The sequence below is a fragment of the Acanthopagrus latus genome, chromosome 16, assembly GCF_904848185.1.
Source record: "Acanthopagrus latus isolate v.2019 chromosome 16, fAcaLat1.1, whole genome shotgun sequence".
Taxonomy (NCBI): Eukaryota; Metazoa; Chordata; class Actinopteri; order Spariformes; family Sparidae; genus Acanthopagrus; species Acanthopagrus latus.
The window spans coordinates 3,068,130-3,087,136 of NC_051054.1; the positions used below are offsets into that span (position 1 = coordinate 3,068,130).

Here is a 19,007-nt window from a genome sequence, read left to right on the forward strand (position 1 = left end):
ACTGAAAGATTGTGTTTTACTGTTTAAGGAAATTGGTCATTGACATTTAACGATGGGCACAATTGTGGTCATGCGTCTCCGTGACGTCTCCGCCCCTCCACTGAATCACCAGAATATGTTTGCTGAAGATAAAATCCCCGTCATTTATGCAAAAATATTGCATTTGGAAATAGTTTAAGTTATTGGGAGACAATTACCGCTGTCTTGTTTCTCTGAAAGTGGAACTGGGCTCCCCGTCTGCCAGGAACCCTTCTGACTTGCACATTATTGCTTGCTGCATGAAGTCCCAACTGTAAACTACAATTACATCGCATTCCAGGTCAGTCTGTGGTTGTCCAACACATTTATATTGCCTCAATTAACTTCCCCAGGCTTTAGACGTGAGGGATAAATTCACCCAAATGGACCTCTGGGCTGCTGGCGGTTCCAGAGATATTTCATTTATTTATCGCCTCAGCATTGTTTGTGGCTCTGTGGCTTCAGCGTTCCCGGAGTTGTCACTTGGACGGGCCGGCACAGCATTCCGATGAAAAAACGTGGCCCGCCATCGTCGGGGGGGGAAGCTGCCGTCGTATATTTTCTCCACGAAACATGAAGGAATGTTTTTAGTTGAGTTAATTATAGAGTACTTTCTCTAATTATTGCAATTCAAGACTGGTGTGACAAGAGAGCTGCATGTACTGAAGCGTTCGTCTTCAAGGAAACTGTTACTTCATGTCTGCTTTTCAAAAAGAAAAAAAAAATTCAGACACACATTCACACAGTATGGAAGGAGGCTGCGGTTGTCGACGAAGTATCGGCTGCCATGTTTTTTGTTAACATTTGATGTTATCCACCTGGACTGTTTGGAGGTCGGATGTTGGAGAATCAGACCTCCGACTTTGACTGGAAGGCAGCAGAGAAAGTAACGTGAGACGTGTGAATCTAATCTACAAACAATCAAGTAGGTGAGAAAACAAACAAAGACAGGAAGTAGAGTTACTGAAACAAGCAACAGGTGAGACAGAAAAATCAAAAAACACTTCATGAAGGATTGGGTGTGACTATTGAACTTCTTCTCTTCTGGATTCCCGACTTTTCCAACAGAATTTTGGAGCCTGGCTGCAGAAACTTGATCCCGTTCAACCACAGCAGCATCAGCGAGTCCAACACTGATGTTCTGGCGATAAGGTTCTGCTTGCCGTCTGCGTTCCAGTTCATTCCAAACATGTTGGTTTGAGGTCGCGTCTCTCTGCAGGCCAGTGGAGTTCTTTCACACCGAGCTGGGAAAACCAAGATTTCCTCTGACTGAGTAAAAAAAAAAGAAGAAAAAAAATCCAAAATCATACTTCTGATTATACGATTTGATTGCCGTTTAAATAAATGAAGTTCTTGAGTCCCAAGATGTATGTGAATTGAGTTTAAATTGATTGATTATATGATATTATCTTACCTCTTGCTGCCATTATGCCATTAATGTCTGGCTGCTCTCAGTAAGACAGACTGAAATTCTCTACTGCTGTCATAAAACCAAGGCTTTACTGGAAATCTTGTAATAAAATCAGCTTTTATTGGCATTTTTAAAAAAATGATGTGGCTATTTTGGAAAGTTTGGGCTTTTTAATGTTTGAATACAGTCAATGTTGTTCTTACTGCTGCTTTATTTCTTTGGTTTAAACTATTTTAATCAGGTTTACTTTTAAAGTCTCTTGTCTCTGGAGGGAGTGAGTTGATTGTTGAGTTTCATTCTTTGGGTTAATGGTTCAGGCTGGAAGTATTTGTGGTGACAGTGACGGATGAATGGATTAAAAGAGACTCAATCCTTATGCAGAAACTTACATGTTGTTGCTTTATGACTAAAAACTTGCAGTTTTGTCGTCTTTTGGATGTTTAAAAATGAAAAATGATCTTCTTTTCTGTGTCTCGTGTTCTGTGAGAGAAGATCCGAGGCTGAAGTTGCAACCAGGAAGTTGCATTTTACACGATATGCATCACCTGGACATTCGCTCTACACGTGTAGTTATATAAATGCAAAGCGGAGGAGAAAAGCCTTGCTCAGCATTCATTCTATTATACATAAAGGTGAAGTAAAGATCCTCTTAGTGCCACACTTTAAATTCATATAGACGCTTCACAGCAAACTCTCTCTCGCTCTTCCTGGTGATGCTCATGAAAGATTCTCACTCCCAGGTGACCTGACCCACTTCAACTCTCTGAACCCACTGCTGGCAGGTGAAATATCGGATCAGAATTTATCTCTCTTTCTTCGTTGAGTATCTAACTATCAGAGATGATATTAACAGACACATGAGATTCAATATATATACTCTTGTGTATAAGAATGTGAATCCTCAGCGGCTCATAAAACATCTCTCTTTAAATGGCCCGGCCCGGCCTCAGCATATGCTCTTTTATCGACTTCTTCTGGTCCACCTTGGACGCCGGGATTTACGGGGTTCAGCCGCTCCGCCTGGATCGCTTTCTGAGTGTAGCAAAGAGCACGAGGCTTCAGGAATGTCACAACAGATCCAGGGTCAGGGGGATCACCGACCTTGCACCCTCCTATCTTTGGTCCTAGTCCTGATTTAGTGATGCTGCCTAAACCCCCGTCACCTTGGAGGACTGCAGAAGGGTCTGGATGGAGTTTTCTGGAATGTCCTTTTATCAGCTGCAGTCGAACAAAGACGCCATGCTGGACGATGAATCAATTTGGTTTATCCGCACTATTATCTGGCTACGCTGATGAACACATCCTGGAGAAAAAAAAATGTGCATCATACTGCAGAATACCAACATATAGAATGACAGCGTGAGTTTAAAGTGTCACTCATCAGGATGCCAATTTGTGTGCCTTGCTCATGGGGGCTTGAGCCACAGCTGACAGGCGAGGGGGGCAACCCGATCCTCATTTTCCTCCGGTGGAGTGCGTTAGCTGAGGAACAGGCCGCCGCGTCCGTGAAATTGCTACACCGCTTCTCTCCATTTCCTCCCACAATCACTGACAATAGAACAATATCCAATTATCTGGAGAACAACACCGCCTCACTGCCAGCTGTACATTAGTTCTCAGTTTCTGGGAATGAGTCCTAATATCTCGCTTGGCACGGAGAAGGGCCTCCTCCACAGCTGCTCCGCTCGGCTTCCAAAGGATGGAGACAGGAAGAAACCAAACAATGGCACGCAGTATATTTTCCGGATATATCTAACCAGCTATCTATATACTGTATCTATATATCTGTCTGTCTGGTGTATAAATCACACAACCCCTCCAGTGAACTGCGGCGTTTCCAGAATTAATTTTGGCATTTAGAGGAACTGCTTCACTTGTGTGTTTCATTGATTTTTTTTGCAGACTCTTCCACCACTGATTGGACGCAGATCCCAGTCTGAACAAAACCTGCAGGGACAGAATTTTCTCTCTGTGCATTTCAAGACTTTATTGAGGGTTTTTGAATCAATTTACAAATTTAAAAGAAGGTTTGTTGTGACCTTCTACTGTGTGAGTGTCTGTGGGTTAAACTCTGGATCACACTAAAATATCTCTGAGTATCTGGTATCTTTAAAGGTTTGACTTCAACAGCAATTACTGTTTTTGAGTGCATCAAGTATTAGATATATAATATGTAAGAATTCTGCATCGAAATGTCTAAAAACGGATCAGATCAGAGCCCACTGTTCCTCTGGGTGTTTGTTCCTCCAGGAGGTCCGGCTCTCCAGAATAGCTGCAGAAATTGATTGTGTGTTTGAAAGTGATCTTCTTTTTGTTGTTTGAACGTTACTACATACTATAGTAGCAACCGTTTAAACTTTCAAACCTTTACATTTAAATGCAAAGTATGTCATTTCTGCCACTAAACTCTAAACTAACGCAATGAACAAACAAACAAAAAAAAAACTAAGTAGCGTGGCAAAAAAAATTCTGTTCACAGATGATTTAAAAACCCAAATCTCCCCTGGAATTTAAAGCAACAGAAGACCAAATAAAACAGAATTACCTTGAATAAAAAGACAGATTTCTCCGGTTTGGAAACATCTCAGATAACGCGAGGACACTCAAGAAAACATTATATCTTTAATTGTTTGAGGTTAAATATTAACCACATTATTTGTACTTTATTAGTGCGAGACGACTACAACACGTTGGTGAACAGTGGCCCAATCAGGAGACAGATTTTTTCAATCACTCCATCAGTTCAGTCTCATGCTCATCTCCTCTATTCTGTGTATTTTGTCTTCTCCTGACTGACCCTCACACATCGTATCTGAATTTACTACAAGAAGTCGAGTTCTGCTCCTCATTTTAAACCCCGGTTCAATTTTCTAAGCATGAATCCAATATGCTTTTCCGAGCGCTTGAGCTGCTTAAGCGAGCTGCGAGTCTCCTTCTACATATGTAATTTCCTCGTCAAGAGCTCTTAGGTACATTTGAACCCAGAGCTGCAGCAGCGAAACGTCTCGCTGCTCATTTCCAGCTGTGGAGAGGATGGAGAGAGAGAGAGGGAGAGAGGGGGAGAGAGAGGGAGGGATTGAAGGGGATGGATGAGAGGAGTGAAGAGATGAGAGGCGAGATTGGAGTTTGGGGTTTCCTACTGTAGATCACAGGGTCAGAGAAGAGGGAGGGAGGGCCTGAGAGGATATTTCATCTCAGCGTAATGTTAGATGTCTATCTTCTCCTGCCGTCATACATAATGTAACATGCTTTTTTTTGCCTATTCTGCGGATACAGAATCATGAGCTGCTGCTGCTGCTGCTGCTGAGAAGTGTATGTAAGCAGTGAAATCATGCCGGCACACATTGAAATGTATTCTCAAGTGTCGTATGAAGAACAGCGTCTCCACCTAACGAGTGAGATGGAAGGATAACATATGCATTTTTAATAGAGACATAACATATACACCGTGATTAATCAGGGATGAATTTATTTCGGATAAACTCATCGCTGCCGCAGCACAAGCGTGTCGTCTTGGGAGACATTTCATCATGAAACTTTGTCATCCAGGAGCTCATGAAGCGAGGCGGCAGCTCTGGCTTCTCCGTATGAAAACTACGTCCAAGAAGGATCGTCTTTGTGCTTTTTTTTCTCCCCCTCCTCTGTCTGTCATCCCGTTCTTTTATTTTTTTTTTTATGGATGTGCTGCTCACAGTCTCTCTCCTGAAGTGGAAAATCTGAAGTAATTGGTTTCTGAATTAAAGAAAGCACGCAGGGATGAAAACAGGCTCTAATTCATTTTACTCTCTCTGGGAGAACGGGGTGGCGGGGAGACTTTGGGGAATTCTGGCGAACGAGCTCGTTCGCCCTCGATTTCCCCGCCAACAATCAGCCGCGTCACTTTAGCATCTAGGTGTTCCTATTAATAGAGCTCCGGGTCAGCGTCGGCATGCTGAGGCTTATTTTGATTAACCTCACGCCTCTGCAGCCGTGGCAAAAACCTCTGTGGTTTTAATGCACTTCAGAGGAGGAGGTTTTAGTCGAGGCGAGAGACGGGTTTGCTGAAAGGGGTTTTTAAAAAAAAAATACATAATTGGCCGGCTGTCAGGGGAACACAGCGGCAGAGGATCGTAATTGGGGGAGAGAGAGAGCTTCCACTCAAGCTACAAGAATTAAAGAGATTTCTAAGTTGGTGTCAGGAGTCTGACACGAAGGCCTGACGTGGTGTATTACCTGAAAATGAGGCATTACACTTACTCTGACAATGAGCCATTACATCCAGCCGGCATGATATGCTTAAAAAGGGGGTTCAGGTAGCCGCCGTCGTCGGCATACTTAGTAGTTAATCTGCAGCTGAAAGTCTCCGTCTGTTGAGAATGTGACTGAACTTTAAAGTTTCAGAGATCGTTTAAGTTATAAAAGCCTCCGTCACAGCAGATCTGCAGTCAAATGGCTTCTATACGTTTGTTAACGGACACCAACATGCCAAAATGAGTTGTTTTCTAAGACACGTATGAGCCGAATGTTGTGAGATCGGATTGTTTTGTCTTCTACTTGCTTACGTCTCCAGTTATTCCTTCTGCTTGCTGTTTCGTTTCTCTGTGCTTTGGGCATTTTTTGTTTTTTGTTTTTCTCTCCTCCATCCTTTCTGCCCGTGACCCTGAAAATGATATCAGCGCTCCGTTTTGATGGATGTCTCGATTTCCAAAACGCTTCTCGACGGGAGGGGGAGGTGAGAGGTGAGAGGAGGAGGCTTGGCTGGAGGGGGCTGTGAGAAACAGGTACAGGTGTGTCCTCTGCAGAAGGGATATATAAAAGAAACACAGCTGGAAGATACGAAACCATGGCAGGATCAAACTTTCTGCCCTGGACGCGTCTCAGGTGTGACGGACGAGGAGGTGAAGGCTGTAGAAATGAGGAGGCTGCTCCCTCCAGCTCCTTAATTACTGTTCAGCTGACTCACCTGTTCCAACACACTCACCTGCAATCCATCAGCTCATCAGCCCTGCAGTGGTTCTTCAGATCAGTCAGTGTGCTGACGTGGTCTGAAACCTCCCTGTGATCAGTTCTCATCCGCCTGCCGGCCGTTCACTCACCTGCCTCGCTCGACTACAACCTCCATCCCACCTGTGAAACTCAAACAAATGACCGATGCTGCTAGTTTTTTAGCTTCTGGAGCTCTGTGGCCAACTCAGTGGTTTGCATACACACAAGCAAATGTCCTGTTTCAGTTTCCTGACTGAACCTCCTTGAAAAGATTGGGATCAGCCTCTTTGATTTCAGCTTTACCATCTGTAAGAGAGGACAGTTCTTCTCCTTCTCCATCGAACCGCCAGCAGAAAGATTCAGCGCTCCTGTACTATTAATAAAACGCATTCGTGTAGCTTTTGCTCCCTTTTTCCATCTCAGGGAAAACAAATAGCTTCCACACTGAGATATTGGTTACATCTCTCGCCCGTGGCCCCGACCTCCTCTTCCCATTCCTTCCTTTTCTCTGAACGATTACATACAGTGTTACAGAGCAGCTAGCGGCTGAATCGTTCCCACATTTATTTTCCAGGCTGAACGGCTGAGTGTGTGTGTGTATGTGTGTGTGTGTGTGCTGTTAGTTGGTTTATTTATGGCAGCAGAAGGTGGTGACTCACGCAGCATCAAAAGGTTTCAGCAAACTTAATGTAAATAGATGTTGATGCAGCCGCCTGCAGCCGTGTTGATGTGAATGTGTGTGAAGCCCAGAGGAAGACGGAGACGCATCCATCCATCGCTGCCACCTGAACCCCCCTGTGAGCCTCAGACTGTTAGATATATGTATGGTGTGAGTCTGTTAAGCGTACATGCAGTTTACATAATGAGCTAGATAAAATCAGAGGGTGCAGAAATATGTCCTGTGTGTGTTCGTCATCTCTCTGGTTGGTTCTTGTCACTTACTGTCCTCTCTCTCAGCTTCTAACTCCACCGACCTCGAGACAGACAATCCCAATCTGAGCGCTGAGGTGGAACCCAACTTCAAGCTTCAAACTTCTTCTTTTTTTTTTTTTTAGAAAAGTGCATGATGCTACAAATTGTGACTGGATTTGGCTTCTGTCCACCGCGATCTCCTCCGAACTGAGGGGACAAAACGTTCCCCTGTGGAAATGTGATAAGAAGATAATGTGATTTTCTTCACCTGTGGTCAGAAATGACATGAGTGGACACAGAGAAACATTTTTACGTGGGTCTTTGTTTCCCCGAAGGTTCTTGAAATATGCAAGAACAGCGTAAATGTTGGTCAGGGATGTTTCCTCCTCACTTACTCCATCTTGATCAGCTGCTCCGTCAGTACAACGTACCTCATCTGTACAACTCAAGATGTTCTGACCACATCCCAGCGTCCTCTCACTGTCCTGAACTCTGTATTGATCTTTGTCGTTTGCTTTCATGATGTTGATCTCTTGTTGGTATCCCAGCTGTCAGTGACACCACAGGGGGGCTTCGGCTTCTCAGCAGGGTGAAGAAGAAGAAGAAGAAGAAGAAGAAGAAAAAACTGACATTAATGCAAAGCTTGTGTTTCTAACCCAGGTTACAGTTCAGCGTTTGATCCTCTGCAGATCAATCAGAGATATCAGTGACATCACGGCTGTGAGCTGACGGTGATGGATGTGCTGCAGGGAGTTCACACACTGTAGAGCGGGAACTGTGCGAGTGTGTGTGTGTGTGTGTGTGTGTGTGACTGGTATCATCATCCCCGCTCTTTACTCTCAGCAGATAACCTCTGCTTTGTACGTGGGGGTTAATCCGGGGATGATGGTGTTGGGGGGGGGACGTTCCTCAACGTGCTGCATCTGCAACCCCTCAGTGTTCGGGGGGATTTAGGCCGTCCAACAGTAACAAACACAACGAGACAACTGTCCCTTTCAGTCCCGACCCCCCTGAAAAGCCCCAGCGTCCCACCAGGATCACAGCGCACTGATCAGCAAAAAAAAACAAACAAAAAAACCCCTCATTCACTCAACCGCTGGATCACAACATAAAGGGGATCAATTCTTTTTGAATGAGCGAATCCCTTTCATGGGATTTGACAGCGATCGGCTGGAGAGGGTTCGTTCTGCTTGTTCAGATCAGTTTCTGTCACCGCCACAACTATGTGGCATCGAAACAAGAACGCAGAAACTGTTCTGGATGCTTCTTTACTCTAAAATAACCGAATAAGGTCGCTCCAAATTAAGTTTCCATGTTAGCAACACATTTTGGGAGCATGTGAGGATTTTCTTTGTTCATCAAAATGCTTTTTAAGATCATAAAGTACAAACAAACTTCTTATTTATCCTCCGTTTTTTGGAATAAATGTGTATTTTTGCAGAGGAACGATGTCAGCTCACATGTACATCATCTCACGACGCTGTTAGTTTGCAGGTTTTTTTTTTTTTTTAGTTTTCACGCTCCACACATACCTGTCTTTGAGTCTTATTCAACCTCTGCAGCAACATGATGAATAGATGCTGACACTGAAACACAGGAGGGGAAACTCTTTTAAAGAGACTGTTAATTGGAAGAAATAGTTGTTTTGTAAGCGACGCGTTGCAGCGGCCCTGATATGTAGTACTTGCTGTGTTTTTTGTTTTTTAGCTGAGCTTCAAGGTCTCTCTGGATTGATTGCTGTGGATTCAGATCAGTGCATGTGGCTTAATAATGCTGCTCATCCACCTGAGCAGCAGCAGCAGCAGCAGCAGCAGCAGCAGCGGTGGTGGTGGTGGTTGTGTACGGAGCTCTGAAGCCTAAATTAACTAAATCCAATCAGGATCAATTAAAATAATGCTGCTGTAGCTTCCAGGTGGGCTGTGTTCTTCTTTCTCCGGTACGTTTTTTTTTTTTCCCCCTTGATGATGGATCGCAATAAACTCCCCACATGTCTCTCTCTTTTTGCACAGCAGGCTGGACGCTATTACATGCAGCCATGATCTAATAGCTCCTGCTGATGAAGAAGCCATATTTCATTTTTCAACAGCAGAGAAAAAAAAGAAAAAAAGAAATGGCTCCTAGGTTACAAAGAAAAACACTTCTTAAAAGTCTGGAGGAGTTGGAAAAGGAACCGACCGTGGAGGCCCACACACACACACACACACACACACACACACACACACAATTAACATCAGACGGACGGATCCTGGACTTTTTTATGACGTGTTTGTTTGAATCTCTGTTTGTGTCTTTCATCGGGTTGTAAAGAACTCCGAGCCTCCTTTTTTGTTAAAAGTGCCGTTTCTCAATAAATGTGTCTCGACTGGAAGTGGGTCAGGAGCACTTTGTTCATCCTCGGCCTCTCGTGTTTTTCTGACACTCTCGCTCACTATCACCACATGACAGCCTGATTGATGGAACATGCTCTGCAGATTAGAAGCGGGGTTGTTTGGATACGGTTTGCCTGATAGAGCACTTACACAAGGCTCCACTTGTGTTTTCCTTCGTGTCTGCTGACAAGTCGGGGATTGTAGCCGAGCGGCGAGGGACGCCGTGTTGGGCAAGGCCGACTGGTGCAACAACACGGCAGTGTTATCACAGACAACAGTGTGAGGTTAAAGCAAGACGGTTTCTTTTGGCACTTTGATTTATTTGGTTTTATAATCAAGAGAGACGGGAAAGCGGCGCGCGGCTCCACTCCGTATACTTTTACACTTTTCATGTTGCATTGTGTTTAAACATGAAGTCATCCGTGATGTCAGAGTCACTTGGTTCTGTGGTTCTGTAGGTTTTTTTGGGGAGGTTCTTCTGCTGAACTTGGAGAAGAGGATCCCCTCTTTGCTGGCTTGTTTTTCAGAGGTTCTCTATCACGTCTATAATCAGCTATCCAATATCATCATCTTTTAAGGTCGATCTTTTATTTTGAAAAATTCAATTCCACATCTGTGTCACCTTTCAGTCCAAACCCGCCTCCTTCCTGAGCATTCAAACAGCGCTGGCGTCGGGCAGGTAATGGCACGCAGCCAAGAACAAGACAATCACTGCTTTTATTTCCCTCCTGGGAATAAATCAGCAGCGTGGGAGACATTTTGGGTTTTGGAGAAAAGACGACATCTCACTCAGCGGATTTCTAACTCGTTGCTCTCAGCTGTTCTGTTTCAACAGTGTTGGATGCAGAGCTGAAACTGAAACATGATCATCAATCCAAATATGAGTAAGAAAAAGTATAAATAATACATGTGGTTTGTAAAGCGATGAGGAAAAACTGCAGGCTGATAATGCTGATGGTCAGAAAACAAACAACTGTACACTTCTGTTCTGTTAAATGTTCTTGATGTTAAGTCGTGTTTCATGTGTGATGGTGGAGTCAGTTTAAAGTAAACTGTTCACCAAACATCTTCTTTAATCAACTCGTATTGATTATAGGCTCCTGCAATGGATCGAGATCATGTTATCGATGTCATGTTGGACCCTGATTAAACTTTAATTTGATTGATCTCTTGAAGACGCTCATTTGCTGTGTCTCAGTTCAGGCTCTGCATCGCCACAAAGGCCGAGTCCTTCAGAGACCTTGTTAACCTCGTCAGCCGTTGTTAAATGTGGGTCTAGTCTTTGGAGCATTTCCTGGTTGCGACACCAGATGTTTTCCCCTTACGTCACGATTTCTGCCGCCCAGGCCCGCGAAAGTGACGATCTACGCCACGCGATGTCGCCATTTTCTCTCTTTCTTTCTTCTTTTTCTCTTCCAAAGGATGCAAACGCTGAATTGAGACACAGCAATTGTGTCTCGTTGATGTCCAGTTGGTTGGAACATCGTTGGATAAAATGAAACATTCCAGTCTGTGCTGGTCCTGACTGGGAGTGTCGCCGATCACAAATCTGCTAAACTAAAAAAAGAAAAAAAGAAACATAAAGCACAGAGTCTGTTTTCTAACGATCCTTCATGGTGGAGTTTTAACACTCAGCTGCAGAGACCTCAGTGCTGAGCGTCTCCTCTCCACGCACACGTCTTGTTACCGTACACGATGTTACGTTTTGATGATTTTGCACCGAGCTGCATCGACAGCTACAGAAATCTGTGTCGGTTTAATATGAATTTCACTTAAAATCCAAACAGGAAATGTGGAAAAAGGGAAATGTAAATGAATATCTTTATAAAATCACATCTGACTGCATGAAATAATAAATTGTAGGTTCGATGTTTTCTAGTTTTTGTAAGCGATTCATGTCTTCTACCATGATGTTAACATACAGAGCTGCTCACATTGAGAGATGAGCCTCTGAATAAGACATCACTGAGATCCACAGGATCTCCATGTGCTGCCCCCCAGGCCTCGTGTCTGCTGGTTCCCAGATAGAGAGTGTGAACAGCTAAGCCCTGAAGGCCTTAAATTCCCTGCTGCACTTTGTAGTAAAGTAAAAAAAAAACTCTGAGCCAACCTGGGCAGGAAAGTTTGCTCGAATGGATGTAGGTCAAACAGAGGAATCTTTAATTCCACATCAGATTCTTAGAATTCTTTTAAATATGCAGATAATTCCACCATAATACAGGGATTTATATTCCCGACATCATTATGCAAGTAAATTAATCTAATCAACAGAGAATTAATCAGCGATTAGCTGACTAATTACGTATTTAACAGCTGCTGCTAACACTTCCTCAAAAGGTGAGAATGTGTTACTTTATTCATCACTATTAGCATGCTAACAAGCTAATAAATGAAATATTGCATGATGGTTAAAAAGCGGTGTTGTCCCGTTAGCACGTTAAATGTGAGCTCGTTAACTTGCACGTAATTATGTTGATATTCTAACACCAGGATCATTAGCATGCTAACATTAGCATTCAGACAGCACGCCTGCTGAGGCTGACGAAGTATCAGCTGATAAAGATTATCTATAAATGGCCACCATAGGAAGGATAAGCTGTCCTGATCTAGCTTACCAGCTTATCTAGCGAGCTGTGGAGGCTGTTGTTGTGTCCGCAGTGCCTCCTGTGGTTAAGATCTAAGAATTTAAACATCTGTGAGAACCAAAACACTTTTATTTCCTGGTGTATAATCAGCATTTTTGGTAGTTTGTCAACAACTTCATTTGTCGAATCGCAGAAAGTTGTCTTCACATCACAAAGTTTTTCATGGGAGTCCTATTTTTAACCTTTTATCCCCACTGTGATCCCGATTGGTCATTTCTCTTGTAAATCTCTTAATTTGATAGTGTTACGAATTAATTAGGCGTTACTCAGTTTGTGTGTGGGATAAGCGTCACTATACCTGGCAACCCAACCCAGAAACAGCAGTAGGCGAGCACAGATGATCCTGTCTGACGTGCATCACTCGTCACTATGTTCATCAAGCCAAGAAGAAAAAATATTTGCAAAACATCCCCCAGAGTGTTTGTCAGGATGATTGTAGAGAATTGTGGGAAAAACATTATCAAACATGCTAAAGATGCTAAACACAAATTGGCTCCCTCTTTTTCACAGCCAAATATTAGCAGCTATGGTTTAAATAGCTGATTTAAATACACATAAAGTTGTACCACAGTACAAAAAAACTGGACGGAAGAGGCAACAGAAAAAGAGTACGGAAGCCCAAAAGTAATCTCAGGTAAAATGTGATCGAGCCGTGTCAGTGTAACAGGATAACTGAGGTCCCCACAGGCACCTGGGTGGAAAATTGGCTAACACCTTTAGCAGGGAGAGATTCACAGGAACCAGCAGGGACAGGAGAGGCAGCGTCGGGCCAAAATCTCATTCAGCTGGCAAGAACAAATGTCTGCAATGTGTGTCAGTGTGCTAGTGTTCTGTGTAAACTGTCCCTGGACCAGCGGCACAGCCACACATTCCACAGCATTCTTGGTGCCGACTGCACTCTTCAGAGCTGGCTTTTCCTTTTCAAGTCAGATTATTCCGTGTGGAACCTGAAAATGAGCTTTTCTGGGGCCATTTTTCTGTCTCCCGTGAACATGTTTTGATGAAGAGATGCACTTTGGAGTTTTGACTTAATTGAGGCATCTCCCTAAACAACCGTTGCGACAGCGATTTGGCTGTCTTTGCTGCATTGTGTGTGCCTCGTTTCCCCCCCTACCCCCCTCCTCCCCATGCAACCACCGTTCGCTCTCTGCCAGGCTGATGTTGGTGCCAAAATTATACTTGTCATGGCTGTGATTACATTTAAATACAAAATGCATGTAATTTTCTCGGCTTTGGCACACGATTTCCAGCCCAAATTTCCACGGCGCTCAGGAATTTTAAGATTCAAATCCGATCTAAGTCGCGTCTGCTGCACATCCAGCAGACAACGGGCCTTTAAACTTCCCCACGAAAAAAGTACTTTCTCATTTGCTGGTTTGAAGAGTCACAATCTGATGGCTGCTGAAGGTGAAAACCAGCAGCGAGAGTTGGGTGAATGCTGATCCGATCTCGAGCTCTATCAGCTTATTCAGCGCTGGGTGTTTTTCAAATGAGGATCCTCAGGGCGAGGTAGATGGAAGAGCAGGCTTGTTGATCCTTGAGAAACTCCTTATCTGTTCTTTGTTGGCCCTGCGCACATTGATCACGCCCATTGTTGTGCTTGTCCCATTGAGGCCGGCGTGAATGAGCCTGCTGCGTAACAGCTTTAATGCTCCCCCTTGAAATGAAGACGTTCCCACCGAAAGAGATCCTGACACGGAGAGTGAGACGTCAGACTTTCTACACAAAACCTCATATATATATTTAACACACTATTAATGTCTTAACACAAACACATATTCAACAGATTATTTCAAAAGGTATTATTTGCTAAAACTCTTGACATAAATAGCTGTTTTTCCACTTTTCTTGGAGCTGTTAAATCCTCCGTTTTCTAAATGAACCATGGCACAGACGGTCTGGTCCGCTCCCGTGTCTGCTGTAACCCTGACCTCACTTGTCAAAGCTATATTTTATTCACATTTTGTCATATATTTTTAACTAGAAATGGCCGTTTTCGCGGTCTAGCTGTCCAGCTGAATAAAGTTTGGGTCTTCTAATTTAAGATATTCGCTCCAAAACAAGCCCACCAAATGTGCCACGGAGCATCCTCCAACCTACAGCTCATGCTTCCTGGCCGCCGCGCGCTTCATGGTGACTTAAACATAATATTTACTTTACTCTCATTTACCGTTAATGGCCATTTTTCCGTCCCCCTTTTTTTCTCGTCCTGCTTTATAATTATTGTCTTTCTTTTTCCCCTGCAAGAGAAGTTGTTGGCATAGTCTCATTATCGAGACATATATTTTTCATGGGCACCAGTGTGGGTTGCGTGTGGATTATTTATAGAAGGAATCTACCTTCATTTTAATGATTAATTAGTGCTTAATTTTAATGAATTCAGTCGGGATCCATATTGTACATACAGACCAGAGTTCAGAGCTGTGACACGGGGAGAAGAATTTGGAGATTGCACAGCTGGCCAGTCGTGGAGGGATTATGAATTTTTAATTGGGACGAAATTACTTCATGTCTTCATGCTCCTAAAAAAAGAGAGAGACCATATTCTTCACAGACACAGTTTCATCCCTATAGCCTCAAAATGTCGCCTCAGAAGTGTGACACGTCTCGCAGCCTCGCGGCTTCGTGTGCCTGTGGTTTGGGTGTGGTGATTTAAGTGTTTGTGCTGCTCTGTACATACGTTGGCACATGTGAACCGGGCGAGGTGTGACTCAAGTGCCCTCTACTGGCGGAGGCGAGTCCCCACGTGTTGTCAGATCTCTTCCCCCCGAGGTGGTTGAAGTGTAATGGGGTTTGCAGAGGAAGAGGAGAGGTACCGTCAGAGAAAAAAAAAACATCTTTTTGTGTTATTGATCGTCAACAACGGGCGTGAAATTCTCTCTTTAACCGTTCCGCGGCCTCTCTGCAGTGTTGATCCTCAATAAATACGCCGTGCCGGTCTGTTTGTGTGCAGCAGGAATGAGAGAGAGGAGAAAGAGGGATTAAGTCGACATATTTGCTAAGTTTCATACCACTGACCCCGAGTTTAATGAGTCTCTGCGCCACTTACGTTGATCCGCTGTGTTGGGCAAAAATACATGAGGGACCTGCTTACTCTGAATCAGTATTACGGTCCTGCCACAGTTCAGACTGCAGTCGTGGTTTAGAAAGTGCTGAGGCTGTGAGTCTTTTTCAGTTTGTTCATGCAGACAAACCCTCATTCACAAAGTTGTGACACTGAAGCAAACTGAAGTAACCAAACATCTTCTTTAATCAATCAGTAATCTGCTAATCCTTTCTGATTTAAACTCAAGTGAAAACAGCACAAAGACGATATATTTAATGTTTTATCTCATCAACCTCATGGTTTTTTTTCCTCAGTTTACTCTGGATTTAATGGTAGCAACACTTCCCAAGAAGGAAACGAGACAGTCGAGCAAGGACGGGGCAGTTTGTTTGCCAAAGATTTGCATTTGGTTTTAATCACACAGCATCCCAACATTTCTATGGACATGAAGAAGACTTGGGTAGCGTTGAATCATGGGAGTTGTTGCCTTCATTGTTAAACAACCACCAAAGAGAGGAGAAGATCCGCCTTATTTTGAAAAATAAGCACAGTAATGAACAGTAAGAGGCAGATTTTTGATTGCATTTTGAATCATGCTATGAATTACACACATTTCTCAGATTTGAAGGCAATTTTGCACGTCATAGTTCCTTGTGAACATGGTAAAATACTGTCATAGTCAAGATACGTCACCAACAGTGACATGGCCACAGGGATTCACAGAAAAGGTGAAAATCACAACAAGTCTGGCCATCGTGAGAAGCTGCAGTCATGCAAATGGAAACTCAGTCAGTTTGTGAGCTAGATAACGTTCAGGACCGGTTCTACAAGGTTTGGGTTGCAGGATTTGTGACTTCACCTCTCTGTTGCTGAAGATAATCGACCTACATGACTCAGACACAGATACAGAAATAAACAAAGTCACAGATTTTCACGGACGCTGCTCTCCAGGTCTAATTTCTAGTCCAAAATATCTCAATACACACAGAAACCAAGGCGACAGGTTCAAGGTACCGCAGGTGGACACAAAGCCTGCAGAACTCCACAGGTTGGGAAATCACGCATTCGTCACCCGGCTTCTGATAAATGTGGAATAAGATCTTAAATGGACACAGTGTCTGGTATTGTTCGCACCACGCTGAATGTTTGCAGGAGACAGAAACAGTAGGAGACCACTTTGTGTTTCGAGAGTGCAGCTCTTGCAGCGTGTATGAAGGAGGCGGATCGGCTCACGGTTCCCCTTTGCTTATCTTTCCCATGGTAGCGCGTCTCACGCTGCGTGGGCTGGACTCGGCCCTCCTCCTGGCCCTGCCCGGCTATTCTCCAGCCTCAATAGCTCTGTTTGACTCCCCCAGCGGAGTTCTGAGTCGTCTGAGGGCCCTGCAGCAGAGTCCCTCCTCTCGCTGGGACCCCGAGTCCTGCCCCCCCCCTCCACCACCACCATCAGGGCCAGCGAAAAAACCCCAGCGCCACAGGCAGAGCGGCGGAGACCAGGGGTCGGTCCACGCCTCTCACTAAAGAGCTCCAAGACAAAGGCAGAAAAAACAAAAAAAAAAGAGAAAGGAAAACTACGCTACCGGGCTGACCCAACGCTGGTGTGTTTGTCTGACAGCACGATTTATGGCAGAGCTTGAGATACTGCTGGAGCCAAGCTAACAGTTTACACACTGAGAGCTGTTCCCAAGGACAGACCCTCAGAAGGGAGGGTGAGACAGAAAACGAAGGGAGGTGGAAGGACAGAGAGACCGAAGACAAAAAAAAAAAGCGAGGGGGGGCAAAGCAACGGGAGATGGGAAGTGACAGGTATAGAGAAAATGGAAGATCAGAGGGGGAAGGAATCGAGACAGGACAAGAGGAAGGGAGAGAGAAGGAAAGACTGTGGTCGACTGAGAGAGATGAAACAAGGAAAGAGAGGAGCAGGATGAGGGAAACCTTCGTTACAACCGAGTGAAAACAACCCCACATGTTGCAATTGTGTTATTTCAGAATTGTCAAGGACGCAGACAGAGTTGTGCACACACGCAAGAAAAATGATTCTGGAAGATAATGAACATGGTTGAAATGATGCCTGAGCTTGCAGATTTCAGAAACAAAGACTTAAAGGACTCTCTGGGAACATTTCTACCTGTACAGTTCAACCTCACCTCCGTATTGTTTTAAACGCGGTGCATCATTGTGGCTCCTGCAGACAAAAAGCACTCATGTCACGCTGCCACTCATCATGTTGTTATCGGTCCTGACGGAGACTCTTATTGCATTCCCTTCATCTCCAAATCACATTTATGTCGGGAGGCAGCAGTGAAACGCCATCTTGAGCTCTCAGTGCCTCTTGAGTACATACGACACACATCTGTATAGAAGCTGTTAATGGAAATGCCAATAATTCAGATTTTTCACAAGGTTTGCCGGTAGATTTACATATTTCGAAACCCTACACAGTTTCATAGATTAAATACAAGCACATGAGTGTAAAATACCTTTTATAGGAGTCTTAAATTCATAGCTCACAGTAAAATAAAGGAGACGACGTACAAAAGAGTGTTTGTGGAGACGTCGTTGCCAGGTAGACAGTCGGAAAGTGCACGAGGATAAAATGATGCAGTGTGAAGGGTGAAGTCAGGAGAGACGGGACGTAAAGTCTGACACCGAGCTGCAAGCTGAGCAGGAGGGACGAGTTTGCTCACCTCCACCTCTGGGTTGGGTTGCCAGGTATGACGGCACATATCCCCAACAAGAAACTGAGACATTTCCTTACAACTTGTAGGACTGTGATGTTTGGAGAATCAGGAGCGCAGCAGGAGTTAAAAATGGAGTGTCTAAAATGTGTTTCACAAACAGCCAAGTGTTGTAGTTTCTTTAACAAGCTTCAGTCCTACGAGAGTAAAGATGACACCTGATGTGCTCGTCGTTATTCATCTAAATGTGATTTCTCTCATGTTCATTGTTACGTAGGAACATTTCCTCCAGTACGTGTCTCACTTGTGTTCTTTTGTTCATTATTCTTCTCCAAGAAGGCACAAAGAAACACATTTAAGCTCTACGCAGACAGTAATTGTTGGTAGGATTCATCCACTGTGCTCGTTTTGTGGGTCTTCTCACAGGTTTTGTTGGAAAGATGACTAATAATTGACGTTAAAATGACTTCATTAGATGGAGATTCTGCCGTGAGGGGGTGGGGGAGCCTAACAAAGGTGTAATGAAGAGTGATTGAGAGTGGCGGACGGAGCGAGAGGAGAGCAGGACAGATGGAAACAGAGATGAGTCGGGGGTTGAATGAGGGGATTGGCTGCACGCTGAGTCTGAGGTATCAACTGAATGACTGTACGCTCGGCTTGCTTGCTCGCGGTTGCCATGGACACCTCGCAGCGGAGGAGCAAGCGTCCCGGGGAGTTTTCTCGACGTCCGTGTTCTGAGAGAATTGTCAAATGACGTCGTCAGCGGCTGTAACCGTGGTGACAGCTCTGACATCAGACGAGCGGCGCTGTTGTCGTCTGCAGGTAGACACTCGCTCCCCTCAGTGACGCCTCCGTGAGACATTATCACTTCTTCTGTACAGCCTCCACGCTCTTTCCAGGAGAAATATTTATGCCATGCTTTTTTTTTTTTTCCTTTTTTTGTTTAATTTCCAATTCACTCAATGC

General features: G+C 44.3%; 1 long non-coding RNA gene across 1 annotated transcript; it reads right to left on the reverse strand.

The window, feature by feature from the left end:
* Nucleotides 1-11,035: 11,035 nt before the first annotated feature.
* Nucleotides 11,036-11,741, reverse strand: LOC119005107. The gene is made up of 3 exons (XR_005070383.1): nt 11,610-11,741; nt 11,321-11,421; nt 11,036-11,232 (listed from the first exon to the last, which is right to left on the reverse strand). It is a non-coding gene; the product is annotated as an uncharacterized LOC119005107 (long non-coding RNA).
* Between the last annotated feature and the right edge of the window lie 7,266 nt (nt 11,742-19,007).